Source organism: Camelus dromedarius, chromosome 1 (genome assembly GCF_036321535.1).
Source record: "Camelus dromedarius isolate mCamDro1 chromosome 1, mCamDro1.pat, whole genome shotgun sequence".
NCBI classification, from domain to species: Eukaryota; Metazoa; Chordata; class Mammalia; order Artiodactyla; family Camelidae; genus Camelus; species Camelus dromedarius.
The window spans coordinates 114,010,686-114,028,394 of NC_087436.1; the positions used below are offsets into that span (position 1 = coordinate 114,010,686).

Consider the following 17,709-nt stretch of genomic DNA (forward strand, 5'->3'; position numbering starts at 1 on the left):
GCACACATCACACAATACATTGCTAGTGTCTCCTGTTTAGTGTGCCCACTCTATCAGACCTTCTTTGGAGCAGAAACATTTTTATTCATATTTTTTGCAAAGAGCAAGATTTTTTTTCATGCACATACTAAGAACTCAGTCAAAGCTGACTGAATAGACGAATGGATGGATGAATAGCTGCTGGATAAACAAATGAATTCTGGACATATAGAGACTTGTAAACATACAGGATGAGAGCCACAAGTGGCTCTTGGCAGCCCAGGTACAAATGGAGGCCTGTCAAGTTAAACACTTACAGAAAGTGTTTTTCTATTATCCAGACAGGAAGCCACTAGGAGCAAAGTACATAGATTTAAAGCAGCAAATAAAGTAAGAAAAAAACTGGCCTCGAATCAATAAAAAATGTCCATCTTCTCTTTTCAGTTTTATAATCCAGGTCGTGGCTGACCCAAACCACCCAACTCAATTCCACCCCCCATTTAGGACTATTACCTGCCTTGTTAAATATTCAAGTGCACTGCCCCTCCGGAAAGGGTGCAAGCACTCTAGCACCACAAATCGATCCACACCGTCTCTATATGAGCAGCCTGTTGAAAGAGATTACAAAGCACAGCTTAGGGTTTGACAAGTTTCCCAGACTTGGAGCTTGGCAGCTGGAGGCAATCAGGCAGCCTTCTCTGTCCCCAGGTCCACAGCTCTGGACAGAAAATTACCACTTTATTCCCAGGGTGAATTACTGACTTGGAAGATTTCCTGATGTATCCTGCTCTTTGCAATTTTAATCTTGTCTCAGATGATGATTTTTTATCTGGCTCAGAGTTTCACTCGGTCATGAAGCAGCAGCTGAAGCTCAAGGAGGGAAATGACTTGCCCAAGATCCTTGAGGGAGGTAGTTACAGACCTGGGATTAGCTCAGGGAATGTTGATGGACTAAATGCATTGGTTGGACTGAGGAGCTAATGGGTTGGATCTTGCTCTGGATCCAAAGGAAGGCTCCCTAGAGACACTGAGCAAACGGACTGGAGCCAAGTTGGCAAATCCATTCATTAAGAATGGTGGTTATTTAGGGTGGCTGGAATTAGGTTCATTCATTCATTCATTTATGCACCCACCAAATATTATTCTATGCCTACTATGTGCTAGGTAATATGCAAGAGATAAATGATGAAGCAGGCAGACAAAAAAAGAATACACTAACAGAAAATAGATATGATAAATTATTATATAACACATCATATATAATTATATTGTACATGATATTATATGATACATATTTTCTTAGTCTGCTCAATCTGCCACATCAAAATAGCATAGACAGCTTAAACAACAGAAACTTATTTTCTCACAGTTCTGGAGTCTGAAAGTCTAAGATTGGGAAGCCAGCGCGGTTAGGTTCTGGTAAGGACTCTCTCCCTGGCTTGCAGATGGCTGCATTCTCACTGCATCATCACATGATGAAGAGAGAGAGCGATCTCTCTGATGTCCCTTCTTACAAGACCACTAGTCCCATCATGGGACCATTTCATTACCTATCTAACTCTAATTATCTCCCAAAGACTCCCATCTCCAAATGCCATCATGTTGGGTGTTAGGGCAGCAACATATAAATATGGGGTAACACAATTCAGTCCACAGTACATATAACTGGATACGGTATGATATATGATATGATATGATATGATATGATATAGAAAATACAGAGTAAAAACTGAAAAAGAAAGAAAAAGAAAAAGGTCCTTGTAGGGAGTAACATCTAAAGCAAATCAAATTCTCAAGTTCAAAGACTAGAGACTGATGCAAAGGTCCTGAGTAAATATAGGAATGGAGAAGCAGGCAAGGGGAAGGGTGGGGAAGTCCAGTGCCTGGTCACTTAGGCTATGAAGTCAGACAAACCTCACGCACTTGCCAGCTATGAATGTTAACAAAATCATTCAAATTTTCTAACTCTATTTCCACAACTGTAAATTGTGGAGAATAACAGTAGCCAATTTATAAAATGGTTGGGAAAGTTACATGAGGTAATTTATGTTAAGAGCCTAGACCTGAAGTCAGCATATTGTATTTAATAAGTGGGAGCTATGATTATTGAAATAGTAAAAAAAAAAAAAAAAAAATCCATCAGCACATCCTGTTGGCATCCAATCACTTCCAAGGTCACAATACTAGTCCAACTCACCAATGACCTGTGTGGCTTGCACCAATTATTTAAACTCTCTATGCCTCAGTTTTCTCATCTCTAAAATAGACGCAGCATTAGTGCTTACCTCATAAAGCTATTGTGAGTACTTGTAAATTGACACACATGGAAAGCACTTTAAAGGATGCCTGGACCCTAATCCTTGATAAGTGCTCAGTAAGCAGTCCCAATTACTGTCGTCTTTCATCTGGGTTGTTGTGATAGCAGCCCCTTCCCTGCTCTCTCTGCTTCTACCCCTGCTCCGTGGGGTTCTTTGCACAGCAACAAGAGTGACTCATTTGATAAACAAATCATGTCAGCCTCCATAAAGTACCATCTTACTCAGATGAAAAGAAAATTCTTCTCATTGGCTTGGACCTCTTACTCTCAAATCTTTTATTTCCCACCGCACCCACCTTACTCACCCTGCTTCTGCCACCCGGCCTCTGTGCTTTTCCTTCAACATGTTAGGCACTCTTGCATATCATGTCTTTTTACTTGCAGTTTCTCTGCCCAGAAAGTGTGTGTCCCAGGTATATTAACATCTAGACATTCAATCCACTCAGGTCTCTGTTTAAGTATCACATTAGCAGAAAGACCTTTCCTGAAAAACTGACCTAAATAGAAAATGCTCCCAAGTACATCCCATTACCCTGACCCTTTGATATTTTCTTTATTGTCTGACTTAGTATAAATGTATACTGATAATTGCCCATTGTCTGTTGTCTCAATAGAATGTAAGCTCCATGAGGGCAGGGATTTGGTTTGTTCACCTGCAACAAGAAATGTGCTAGACACACAGAAAAAGTTTAATCAATATTTTTCAGTGATAAATAAATAAGAGAGCCATGGTCAGGATGTCCTCCCTGATTGACCATTGACCACATGGGACAGGAATGGTCCCTTTGGATGGAAGGCACACAGACTGTAATCTTGAATGAAAGATTCATGAACCCAGATCCCTGACTTCCAGGCTAGTGCCTTTTCTAGGTGCAACATGGAAAATCTGACCAGACAGTTCTCAGTGGCAGAAGGAAGGGAATCTCCATTGCTTAGCAAATCCAAGCATTACCTTAATGACCTAGTAAATCATCCTGATAATCTGAAGGTCTCTAAAATACAGTGATCTGAGAAACTGCTGACTCCAGCAGTCTCCAAGGGAATGTTGTTAGTGATGTCTGGGATGGATTTTTTGCAGGCACTTTGACATTTTGTGTAGATTAAGGTACAAGAGAATAAGTCATACTTCTGCCTTTTATGCCACAGAGTCCAATAAATTCACAAGCAAGGTAAGGCTGTAAATCCTTCAGGGTGTGTGTGTGTGTGTGTGTGTGTGTGTGTGTGTGTGTGTGTGTGTTTGGAGGAGGTAGCATCTCTGGCATTATTTTAACCAGAAACCATAGTTAAGTGGAGTCTTGAAACTATTTTGATGTTCATGTCAAATATCACTGAGGCCACTTCTTAAAACAGGTTAGCTTTCCACAGTTTTCTTGCTTACTTATTTACTTCCTTCCTTCCTGGCTGTCTGCAGGATGAAATTGAAGATGAACCCTTGTTTCACCCTGAGTATGGTCACTGTCCCACCTCCCTGTGTAGCCTTTGGATGGAGACAACAAGGACTTCTCTTCTGGGCCCCATGCTTTAGAAGGTGCTATATATTGCACACACAGTAAAAGATGAATTTATTAAAAAATAAAACATCACCATCACCTCTGCTTCTTGCCATCCAGCTCTCAGTTCTGACACATCATGATCCCTCACCCTGAACCTCCACTCCTGTGAGCATTCAAGTCCCAGGAAAATGCTTCTCCACGTCTCTTACCCTGGGTCCTCAAAAAAGGTAAGTGCATCTGAACATAATGAAGGTTTGCAGCTGTGTTACTGCCAACATCACAGATGGATGCTGCAGGATTTGAGCAGCAGGAGCAACTAAAGCATGGAACAGACAAATTGATTAACTTGTGAAGTCTTTTCTTGCAGAGAGTACAAATGCAGGAGATTTGAGCATGACAAAGTGACACAAAGCATTCATTTTCTTGCTTTGTGCTCATATTGGATCTCTTGGCTCCAGAGGTAAATGTGAGCCACTGAGGTGGTCACATCAGTTCTTCAGGACAGCTAGGAATCATTTCTCTGTATTAAGCAATTCATTTTGCTCTGAAAGCTTTATATGTTTGCATTGTAGATGTAACAGGCATGAAGCATGACACCAATTATTTACATTGGTAACTGGATAAACATAACATACTAGAACACTAAATAGCATATCACCAAAAAGAAAAAAAAGTTAACATTTAATTAACTTGACAATCAAAATATTTCAGTTTTAACATTATGAAGATTCCTCAAAAGGCTAAAAATAGACTTAAAGACTAAAAATAGACTTACCATATGATCCAGCAATCCCACTCCTAGGCATATATCTAGAGGGAACCTTAATTCAAAAAGACACCTGCACCCCAATGTTCATAGCAATACTATTTACAATAGCCAAGACATGGAAACAGCCTAAATGTCCATCAACAGATGACTAGATAAAGCAGTTGTGGTATATTTATACAATGGAATACTACTCAGCAATAAAAAATGATAAAAATAATGCCATTTGCAGCAACGTGCATGGCCCTGGAGAATGTCATTCTAAGTGAAGTAAGCCAGAAAGAGAAAGAAAAATACCATATGAGATTGCTCATATGCAGAATTTAAAAAGGAAAAAGACAAATAAACTTATATATAAAACAGAAACAGACTCACAGATATAGAATACAGACTTGTGGTTGCCAGGGGGGAAGAGGGTGTGAAGGGATAAACTGGGAGTTCGAGATTTGCAGGTATTGACTGGTATACATAAAATAAATAAACAAGTTTATACTCTATAGCACAGAGAAATATATTCAATATCATGTAGTAGCTTATGGTGAAAAAGAATATGAAAATGAATATATGTATATCCATGTATGACATTGTGCTGTACACCAGAAATTGACAGAACATTGTAAACTGACTATACCTCAATTGAAAAATTCAGTTTTATTTAAATAATTTAAATTTAATTTTTGATATTTTGACATAAAAAATTATAAGTCGATATTTTGTTTTAATTTTAACAACTTAAAATTTTGAGTGTTTTAGAAGAAAACTGAAAAATAAACAAACATAATTTTCATCTTTTGATTTCTATACATTAATTTTAATTATATTTTTGATGAAAATTTATTAACATTTTGTAGACTTTGAATTCAACTGTGTTTTACTTTTCAACCCTTCAGATCAGTTTGAATGAGTACAAACTGAGATTGTGATATAGTCCAAAAGAATAAAAACATATCTCAAAGAAGAAAACAGGTGAAAAATGAAAAGACAACTTTTCAAAAAGGGAGTCTGCTTAGAACTAGAAATAATAGATGTGAATAAACTTCATTTGGTAGAAATCACATAAAATTAATGACTATTGCATTAGAAATTCTTGATGTAAAGAAGATTTAATTATTAATCAAAACAATGAAAATGAACACGGAAATTATTCTCATCAAATCCACCACTGAGCAAGTCAGATGAAATCATTGCAACATTGGGCTGTTCACTGAATTAAGACATAATTACTGATCAGAAAGAGAAAAGGCATAGGCCGCCATTTTTACCCTTGCTCTGAGTCCTGGGAGTCAGCCTTTCGCAAAACACACTGTGAAACAGGGTGCTGCACCTTTAGCTTTTCACTGCCTAACTGTCTCTAATGCAAGTCCATCAAAACCTTCCTTTTCAGAGTAATCACTACAGGGAAAAGGGCAGAATACTATAAGAACAGCAAATGTGGGGGAGCTACAAGAGGTCAGACTACGTTCCCGCTTGCAGTGGTCAGTTCTTATTCTAAGACAGTAAATAGAATTTACTTTGAGCTTCTCCCTTCCATTTTATTCACTTACTTTTTAAAGTCACACATGCATTGAGTACATGTTATATACAAGATCTTTGCCAAGAGCCTTACATGCTCTATCTTATTTGGTGTTTAAACAACCTTATGGAAGAGTTCATTTTACTTTCTTTATTCACAGATAAGGAAACAGAGTAGTTAGTTCCTTACCCAAAGTGATCAATGTAGCTAGAATTTGAACCCAGGTAATCTGGTTCAAAACCCCATGAATAACCTATGATATCCCTCATTCAATTAAGCTACTTTTGTGATGAGGGCAGAGGAATGTGTCCATTCTCTATCTCTTCTGGATTATTCTTTAGCAAAAGGTCATTTTTACTCTCCCACAGAGATCTTTCTCTGTAATAAACAAAATCAGTGTTTATTCCCTCCCCATGTTATGTGGACACCTTAATGCATGGACGACTTCTCATGCATCTTTGCATCTCCTGTGCCTACATCAGGGCTTATGTATTTTAGGAGTTGATTTCGTGATTGAAAAATGAATGAATGAAAACGAATGAAGACAGTGCAATGAGTGACCCTTATCTCAAGTGAATAACGATTTCTAAAGATCTTCAGAGCATGTGCTGTCTGTCTAGAAAGTTCATTTCCCTCTCTCTGTGTTCCTTCCATGCCACAGGTAGAGGCATGGGGCCTCCTGCAAGTATCAGTTAGAAGGATTCCCCCTTCTATCCACCTCTCACTCAGACCTCTCTGTAAGAGGAGGAGTGATTTTTCTTACTGCCCAGATTGGGATGGAGGGTCAAGAATGCCAGCCGTAGCCCCTTCAGGGCTCTATTTTTTGCCTAGTGAGCCCGCAGAACAGAGGCTTTCTTTTCTCCATCTCTTCATCCACGTGGGAGGCACACCTGATTGAGTGCCCAGGGGCACCTTCTAAAGGCAAATCAGAAGGCTCGGTTTTGTGCTTGCTTTCAGCCTTTCTGGGTTCATGGAGGTGAGCAGATCATGACCTCCATACAGCAAGATTACAAATAAAATTGAAAAATTTTATGATGAGATATGCTCAGGAGCCAGGAAATAGGAAACCATGCAGAAGAATCTTCTAAATTCACCTAGGGAGGAAGGAAATTGGGCTATTCATTCTAGGGTGAGCCATGATCTGTGTTTCTATTTTGGGGGAAGGATGTGGATAAGTATGGAAGCAGGTGATGGTGGATGGGGGACAGGTCAGCACAACAAAAAAGAAGATCATGTGGAAATAAATCTCTTCACTCCACTTCCCGCTTTACTTTCTACCCTCCACTCTTATTTCCTACAGCCTACTTTCTCTTTCCCTGCAGCCTTGGCTGTACACATGCTGGTCCCTGCACCCAGAATGTTTCTATCCCTATCTTCACCTGGTTGCATCCTCATTCTCCACACTAGACTTTAGTGTAATTTCCACAAGGAGGCTCTTCGTGCACCCCCAGTCTAAACTAGCATGCCACCCCATTATTTCCCTCACAGAACAATTCATCCCTCCTCCAGCATAGGGTGTGGAAACATGGTCGGAATATTTCCAAAGAGATGGAGGCTAAAAGTCTTGAGGCAAAAGCACTGCTGAAAAATGGAATCACCTCACACGTAACTCTTACATCTGGGGGGAAAACAGACAAGCAAAGGAACAAAATGAAGTGAAACCAAGTAACAAAAACAAAACAAAACTGTGGCGAGGTGTCAGGTAATGAGCAAGGAAGAGGTCCTTCTAAGAGCTGAACGTGAAAATAAAGGAAGCTATACTGACTTCACAAACAGAGCCTGTGGCAGGTTTTACTTAAGTTAAAATAAAACTTAACGTATATGGGAGACAAAGATAAGAAGTCAACACACAGAGAGATGCTGAGAGTGCCACAGAAGATGGGGTCTGGAATGACAACCCCAAATCTGCCAACTGGATTGTTAGACAATATACTGTTCGCAGAATACTTGTCAGGAAGTGAGACGTGAAGTGACAGCGTGGACTGCCGTTCTGAGGGCTAGAGGACAGCAAACGTTCTTAATCTCTGCTACTGCTTTGGTGGAACAGAAAAGACATCGTATTCAGAGTCACATTGAGTCCAGGAATTTGAGATTTCTCTCTGTTTCTCTATCTTCTTTTGCAAAATGAGAGAATTGAAAGGAAGAATTCCATGGTTCACCTTTAGGGGCTCACATGCATAAACAACTGATTTTTGAGAACCTATGAGGCTCCAAAATACAGACGTGTTTTGATTCGAGTTGCACGCCTAATCCAGTATCTTCCCATCAGTCATGCCACTCATCGGCTTAGGTTGGATCAGAAAGAAATTCTTGATCCCAAACTCCTCAGTCTATTAAAAAAAAATTGCTTTTTGTTCATTCCATGGTAGTGATCTTTTTATTCTTAACTGAAAAAAAAAAAAAAAAAAGCCCACCACAGAGTTTGGAGAAACTCATCTTGGTGTTCAAGGGACTGAGTGAAGCTGGTATTTTTTTCTGTTGGTTGTTGAACGTGAAGTCTGTTGACTGTGAAAATGTTGACTTCCGTTGCTCTGACTAAAGGTGTATGTATGTGTGAATGTGCTCCCAGTTTGTAAGTAATAAAAAGATTAAATCTGAAAATGGTTCTATGAGATACAGCCTTTCACACTGAGTTGTATTTTACAACATTTTCAGGTGAAATGTGATCACTGTGAACAATTGCCTATTGATGCATGTTTCTCAGAACTCAGCAGGCCATGGAGAACAGTCTCAACCAATTGCAAATTCCTGGAAAGTGTCCTCAGACAACATGGCTTGCAACCAAAAGTATCGGGAATCTAAGTAAATCTTAATGGTTCTGCCCTACCTTCTATCAATGAAATAACTCACTTCTCCAAGCTCGGGGACAAGTATACTCACTCTCCCTACTTTTTTTTATTAATTGAAGTATAGTCAGTTTACAATGCTATGTTAATTTCCGGTGTACAGCACAATAGTTCAGTCATATAGAAACATACAAATACTTGTTTTCATATTCTTTTTCACCGTAAGTTACTACCAAATATTGAATATAGTTCCCTGTGCTATACAGTATAAGCTTCTTGTTTATCTATTTTATATATATTAGTTAGTATCTGCAAATCTCGGACTCCCAATTTATCCCTTCACACTCCCTTCCCACCTAGTAAACATAAGTTTGTTTTCTATGTCTGAAATCTGAAATCAAACATAAGTTTGATTCTATGTCTGAATCTGTTTCTGTTTTGTAAATAAGTTGGTTAGTCTTTTTTTTTTTTCAGATTCTGCATATAAGTGATACCATAGGGTGTTTTTCTTTCTCTTTCTGACTTACTTCATTCAGAATGACATTCTCCAAGGCTATCCATGTTGCCACAAATGGCATTATTTTATTATTTTTTATGGATGAGTAATATTCCATTGTATAAATATACTACAACTTCTTTATCCAGTCATCTGTCAATGAATGTTAGGTTGTTTCCATGTCTTAGTGATTGCAAAAAGTCCTGCTATGAACATTGGGGAACATGTATCTTTTTGAATTAAGGTTCCCTCTGGATCACTCATCCTACTTTAAATGGCAAAACTATATAAAATCTGTTCAGTGTGACCCCACCGTTTTCAATAATAAAGTTCAAACTGAAAAAGTAGATATTACTTACATTTAAATTAAAACCATTTTAATTCAAACTTAGCCTTTCCTGTCCCCAATCAGATCTGATGATCATAACAAATTAATACGTTAGGAAGATGTATAAGAAAGCGCAAGAGATACATTGGTGCCCATTAGATCTGAGTTCAAATCCTAAACCAAGAGGCTTTGGAAAGTAACCAATATGAATGTCATAAGTAAAACAGGGGTAACCTTGCATGTTTATTGTGAGGTTTAAATGGGATAACAAATGGAAAATCATTTTTGAGCACTTATGTGTGTTGACTTACTGTGTTCTTACTGTGGATGCATACTAAGTACTTGATAAGTATTCATTTATATAATCCTTATAACAACCCTTTGAGTTTGGCACTATTATCATTCATGTTGTTAAAAAGAAAGTACTACTAGCTGTAGGATAACTGAATCCAAGAGAGATTAGAAATTTTACCTAAGTAAGTGTTAATTTCAGGCTTTGAATATATCAGAGCCTATGTTCCAAAATACCATACTATATGACATTTTATCATAATCCTCTGAAATTGATCTAAGAATATGTTTAAGATTTAAGAATTTCCCTGGGTCCACACTATATTAGGTGATTACTCTTTTTTATTTACTCCAATTTTATTTAGATTTTTTAGCTATTTTTAATAATATAATGAACATATGGCAACCCAAGATGAAAACACAAACTAGGACCTTGATAATAGCTTACACCTCTACAAGGCTCTCTCATCAACCCAGATCACTGTTTCCATTAACATGATGTAAATATCAGTCAGAATCCTGTGTTTATCATTCCCTTGATTTCCTTTTAGCATGCTGCCTTCTATTTGAGTTGCTAAATGTTATAAGCAAAACACACACATTTTTAAAAATTTAAGTAGTAAGTAATTTTTGAGAGTTACTTTTTTCTTTAATATTATGGTACTAACCATTCATCTATACTGTTTCTGTAGTTTGAGCCTGCATAATATTCCTGTGTGACTCTATCAGTTTATTCACTTACTCCACTGAGGATAGACTTAAAGCTGGTTCTAGGTTTTCATTATAGTATTCATTATAGTATTTATTATAGCACTGCCATAAACATTTTTATATATGGCTTCTGCTTATGAATAAGTAAGGGTTTTATTTTCAGCATTAGTCTAGGACTGGGTTTTCTGAGTCAAAGTATGACAATTTTAGGAAATAATATCAAGCGATTTTCCAAGGTGATTCTACCATCTTACATGTCCATAAAAATTATACAAAAAATATTTTTCAACATATTGTATTGTGATTTCATTTAAGTTGCATTAATCCAATAGCTATAAAATGATGTCATTGTAATATTGATTTGCTAATAAGGGAGGCTATCCCCCTTCTATTTTTTCATATTTTTACCAAATATGTGTTTGCTCTTCTATGAAATGCATTTTTGTGTCTCTTATACATTTTTCTGTTGGGTTATCAATGTTCTTACTGTATAATATTGACATCAATCCTTTATTATTGTAAAAGATATCCCTGTCTTCTCTAAGTGTATAACTTGGATATTCACTTTCTTCCAAGAGTCTTTTGATAAAAACTTTAATTTTCTTACTTGTAACAGTGTTCACCTCACTAAGTGGTTTCTCTCTCCTGATTGGACCCAAACTGATACATGAGCATACTAACGTAAATGAAGAATTTTACTGTAAAGTGAATTAAATCCAAACTGATCCACATAATCAAATTTTTTTTGAAAAAAGGAACAATGGGAAGAGGGAACTGAGATGAGGGCTTAAAATACAAATGCTTACTATAAAGTTTCAATTAGGAGAATATATTGTATTGATGCAGGTGGGGGACAGAATGGAATAGACTGAACTCCAGAAACAGATCCTTATTCATGTTAAATTTAGTATATAACAGGAGTGATGTGCCACATTGGAGCTAAATAAAATAAAAGGACTGTTGAATAGTGGTGTTGGGGAAAAAAAAGTGTATCCATAAAAAAAAAATCTTGACTTACACCGTATGCTAAAATTCCATTTGTTCATATATGTATCACTTTACTAAAACTCCTTGTTTCCAGTATTACATTTGTATACCTTCTCTAGTCTCCTGTTTCACCAGCTAAGTCATATTTAATATTAGTAATCAATACGCATATATGCCATAATAACATTTACTCTACAGGACAAAGAACCAATATAAAGTTTTTATTAGCTGTTTTATATATATATGTGTGTATATATATATACACACACATATATATACACACATATATATATATATATAGTTCATACTTACAGACTAAAAGACCAGGGATATAATCACAGGCTAGGTCTGCAAATGTATTAAACACAATTGGAAATGGACTTGGGGCAAACTCCATTTTTGGTTGGCTTCTGTAAGCTCCCAGTCTAACCAGAGAACCATAAGGACAATTCTAGATTGTGTCAGCACCAAAGTCATGAAAACCTTGTATCCAAAAGTCTTAAAAATTCAAATATTCCCAGAGCACAGTTTCCTTGGAAGTTAAAAGAACTTTTATGAAATTATGAAAGAGATATTTATTATATATCTGTGATGGCATTACAGGGTCTTTGCTTAAAGGATTCTGACTCTGCTTTTAATCATTTGACTGGGTCTGTGAACCAACATCAGGTGGAAACTGGATGAAAAGCTATAATTTTTCATTTCCTTAGTTGATGTTTGACTTTGTCATTTTCCATTGACTTCCACTGGTCAAAGTTACACTCACAAAGTTTTAATTTAATTGCACTTCATGGTTGGGTGGACCCTGAGTCATCCGTCACATCTCAGCAGGAACAGGGAAACCTCAGAAGAGAAGATGAAACATTTAAAATGTGTTTGTGAGGTGGTATGCTTTTAGGTTGTAACTAGTGGTCTAATGGCTACTTGATTACACTGGACCTCTTCCACCCTGGAGATAATAATTTGTGTTTTGGGGGAATAGATATTTGAGAATCTTATTCTGGACAGGGATTTACTGCCTACCATGCTCTGACAGCACCATGATTTATGGACTTACAGAATTCCAATCTCATCACTTTGGTGCCCCATATAACATCTTTTCCAACTAAGAATCTCATTACATGGCAATTAAATGAAACAATGCTTTTGCTTATGCAATTTTGCTTATCTTATCATGTAATTCTTTGTTCATAAACATCTGGCCCAATAGAATTGTAGGGCTCATACATAGCCTCCTTCCCTGCTGCCAAGACTGCTATCTAAAGCTTACTTATAGCACTAGCTGGAAGAGGACACTCACATGTATGAATGTTGTCTTACATGATCTAATATGTGATTTAAACCAATAACCATCCCATGGTGTCATTTTCCCCAAAGCCAGATAGGGAACTAGTACTGGAATTAGAAGAAATCATTCTTAGAACCCCATAACTCACTTAGAGAGTTTTTGAATCCCAATTATTGTATTCTTTAAGCAAAAAATGTTTCCCACAGGGAGAACAGCCAAGTTCCTATTAACTTAAAAGCCAAGAAAATGCACTGGTTATTTCTGTTCCCCATAGTACTGAACTGAAAGAGAAGGTGATTATTACAAGGGGCTTGATTATATTAATTAAAGAGAAATTAAGATGCTTCTACCCAATGGGAAAAAGGATAAATCTGATTAGAACCCAATGAGTCATTTCCGTTGCCAATAGTCTTGCTCAATAAAAAATTATGACAATCTATCAAAGATAAATTATTTAGAAATAAATATTTGGGCCACCCTACAAGGAATAAGCTGCATCTAAGGGCTTGACAGTGAATAGGAGTAACCTGGAGTCAGTGGTGGGAAAGTAAAATCATGATCATCAAGAAGCTTATCAATACATAACTTAAGTTGTTGTATTATTTCTTCTACTCCACTCTCATACTACCTTTCTTGAAAACTAAGGCCGATGGTTTATATACATGTATATTCCAGGTGGCAATATCACAGAATTAGCATCACTGCCACCAAAGCTAGGACTAGGGTGAGACAAATGAGAGTCCTGAACACAAAACAAAGAAGTTAACAAACTCTCAGAGTTCTGCAAGTACAGGGTACCATCTGTGCTGAATTATGGTTCCTGCTGTGCCTTTCCTGACTCATACCCTGTGCTTTTTTCTGTAAGAGTAGATGAATAATATTCTTTGTCTCTTCACATTTGAGCTCTTAAATATGAGCAGCTCTATTTTGTTCAACTTAGAATTTGTAGTGCTTATCATAGTATCTTGCACATGTAGACAATAATTAAAAGTATTTTTAATGAATTTATGTGGTTTTGAAATATAATTTTTAATGTTATGTCTTTATACAGGTTATATTACACAAATGTTCACAAACCAAGACCAGTACTATTTTCCTTTTCTTGAAAGGATAACTTGGAATGATAAGCTGATAAGCAAAAAAACTGAAGCTAAAATATGAATAAAACATCATAGAAGGAATACATCATAAAAATAGGCAAATACTGGGAAATATTGATAGTAAGACTTAGATTTTAGGACCAAACATCTTATTTGTTAGTTCTAAGAACTCAGACAAGTCATTTGATCTCACTGTTTCCTCTTATTTATAAAATAAGGTATGTTATGTAGGATATTGATCTTACAGAGCTGTTTTTTTAATTAAGTTTTAAGTATATGAGAACATTAGCTATAAGTTTTAAAATTATATAAAATTGTAAAGGATTCATATTTAGTAAATTCACTGCTTGTTTTAACATGGTACTAATCACAGATGATCCAATGTGATAGATAATTTTGCATATGTCAATCTTCTCTTTATAATAAGAGTACCCGTTGTCAGTGAGATTGTATCTTTTATTTATCTTCCCTTTTCTCTCCTTCCCTCCCTCCTCCTCCTCCTTCTTCTCCTTCTTCTTCATCTCTCTCTCTCTCTCCACCCCCATCCCCCTCTCCCTCTCCCTCTCTCTCAGCATCTTTCCCCAGAACGTACCACAGGTTAAATGATTAATAATACCTCTTGATTGAATTAACTTTGACAAAGGCCCACTTACTTGGTATTTTCCTGCTAAGAATTGTACATATTTCTTTTTACCTGACAAATCCTGGTACTGCAAAATAAGTGTCCAAAATTAAAGAATGTAAACAATAAAGCTAAATAAGTGCAACTAGGTTGATAAGACATGGTATCAAACTATACTTTGTGTGGTATTCATGAGGCAAGCTTGTGGCAGTACACAGTTAGAATTTGTGTTAGAGGAAAATAGGATTGAGCAAAGAGAAAGGAAGAATGACACAAGTGAGGAAAATTGGTCTAACGTAACTAAATGTGAAGGCAGTGATGCAGTCTGTGGTGCTGTCCATGGTACTGACTTTTTAAACTTTGGGAAACGAGTAACTCCTGTTCAGTTTTTCCTAAAATTTCTTAACCAGATAAGATGAGAGACCAAAAATAGAATACAGAAGAGAGACAAATCACAAATAAAATGGATAGAAGTTATTGGTAATGCAAAATATTGATTATTTTATTCTATCAATTAGAAAAAGTTAAATAAAATAAAAAGAAAGATCTTTATTTGATCATCATTATTAAGAAATCCAAAATTACTGAGGAAGGAACAATATATCATTATTGGATTGTCAAAGCAACTATAGAATTAGAAATACATGAGCCAGGGATATAAAATCTGTGCTAGTGTTGATATAATCAACTTACTAGGATGCCAAGTCTGAAGCTATATCATCAATGGTAATAGTTTTATTCTGTCTTTATTTCCTATCTTAGTAAAAAAAAAAAAAAAAACAACAACAACAAAAAAAAGATTCATTTTTCTATTTTATTGCAGAATGAATTGAATCATGATATATTTTGTAATATATGTCACTGATTTTGCACTAGTTTGATGGTTTTATTACATTCTTGATTATTATATTTTCAAATCTATCATTAGCCTATGATTGGGTAGGGGAATGTTAGAAATCCTGCCTTTTTTTTTCTCCACCTCCTGCCTGATGTTTGTGTGAGAGTTGTTAGCAATAAATTGTCTCTTATTATTATCTGCCTGGTTTCCTCAAGTTAAAAGTCTGTTCATTCTCCAAGATCCAGTCAAAATATTATCTTAAAATGTACCAGTCAGAATCACTCTTTTTTTCTTTGGTAATGCTACTGCACTACTATAGTTTTTGGATAGCCTGGAGAATTATAGAATGCAATTATGAAATGTTACTGACTAAGAGAAAGTGTGGATTATGGAATTAAAAGGATTTAACTTTAAAGTTTATTTTTATTTATTAACCAAATACTTACTGAAGTCTTATTAGGACTAGGCACTTTTCTAAGCATTGGGACAGTAAGCAGAATAGAAAAAAAATTGCTTTCATAGAACCAAATTTCTTGTCAGTAAAATAGTCATGTACATGAAAAACAAAAAACTTTCAGACCGTGAAAAATATTATGATGTTAGTAAACCATAGTTCTAGTCTAGAGAGGAGTCCCCAGACATGAGGAATTCTTTGCTAAGGTGATTAGGGAGGGCTTCTCTGAGAAGGAACTCTCTCCCTCTCTCTCCCTGAGACATGAATAATGTGAAGAAGTTGGTGATGCAAAAATTGCAGATAATAAGGAGAAGAACCAGGAAAAGGAGAAGGAGCAAGATAACAATTATAATAACCAACACCTTATGTCTTCTAGCCATTTGTTCAAAATTTAAAAATTCTGTGAACTAGGTATTAGAACTGCAATTTAGAGAGAAGGTGAATTTTCAAAGACTGAAAACTCAGCATGAGTCAAAAAGGACAACAGGGCTACTTAAAAAGCTGCTTTGGTCTCAGGAGGCTGATGGTCAGGAAAGGGAGTTAATGTTCTAGGTCTTATAATGTTTATCACTGGTAACCAAATCTTTCTTTATAACCAGTCATTTATAGGTGATTTTTGCATAAAGGATAAAGATTAAGAAAGAAATGCAAAAATATCAAGAATCATTCAAGATATAAAGAAAATTATTATACATTATTTAGGGCTGAATATACATGTATATATCTTTTTTTAAATGTGTCTGTGGGTATTTTATGTACAAAAAGGCATTGAGTTCAGGTACTGTAAAATATAATTGAATAGGAAAGCAAAAAGTATTAAATAAATAGAATGAAGAAATTTACAATGATGGATATAATAAATGTCTTTAAATAATACACAAAAAATTTAGAACAAAGGATGATACATATAAAAATAAAGTCAAGTCAGAAAGGATTAGAGAGAGAGAAGGAGAAAGAGAGAGAGAGAGAGAGATAGTGTGTGTGTGTGTGTGTATAAACAGCCATTTATATATGTGAGTGTGCATTCCAAGGAATTATCTGTCTGAAACTGTCTGCAAATAAATGATGCTGAACAGATAACCTTAGCCAGTTACCTATATGTATACTTTAGTTTTCTGTCAGTCTTGAATAATTCTCTCCAAGATCTAAGAAAAGTTATTTTCAAATTCTGAAGTTTGCCAAGGTTTCTTTTTTAAAAATTGCTTCTCCTGTGTGTCATTATTTTAGGATTTCATTTCTCAAAAGGGCTCTCTGCTTAGCTTTTCAGTTCCTGGTGGCTATTACCTCTGCTTGTCAACAGCTAAGTGTTTAATACACAGATATATATTTTTGAGGTTTTTTTGCATAGATTTATAAGTTGTTGGAAAAAAAAAAGCTTTTTTCCTTTTGTTTCTGAGGTGTGTAAGAATGAAAGGTTTTCTTGTGTGTTTGTTGATTGTTTTTTTATAGTTGAACTGCTTGAAGATGATTTTTTCTTTTCTATGGATTTTATTCTCAATTTTGAGCCATTGGGTTTTAAATCATATAAAACTATGATTTTGTAGCCTACTTTCATATAAAAATGTGAATATAAGGTCAGTAAGTTATGCTTTATTATACTTCCTAGGATGGCAAAATCCAGAATAAACAAAGTTCCTCAATAATATTTGAAATTCAGGATTATGTAGTAATTCCACTGACTGATGTGGGTGGCCCACGTGATTCTCTCAGAAGTAAAAAATCTTAAATTTACCATGTGTT

The 17,709-nt window shown here is 35.9% G+C and overlaps 1 long non-coding RNA gene across 3 annotated transcripts in view; it reads left to right on the forward strand.

The window, feature by feature from the left end:
• The window catches only part of LOC116148404 (uncharacterized), an 82,864-nt gene that overhangs the window by 42,472 nt on the left and 22,683 nt on the right, over positions 1-17,709 (forward strand). For all 3 annotated transcript variants that reach the window (XR_010381912.1, XR_010381913.1, XR_010381911.1), the window contains exons 2-3: positions 3,708-3,824; positions 3,907-4,016. This is a non-coding gene — a long non-coding RNA (uncharacterized LOC116148404). The remainder of the gene's footprint in view (positions 1-3,707; positions 3,825-3,906; positions 4,017-17,709) is intronic.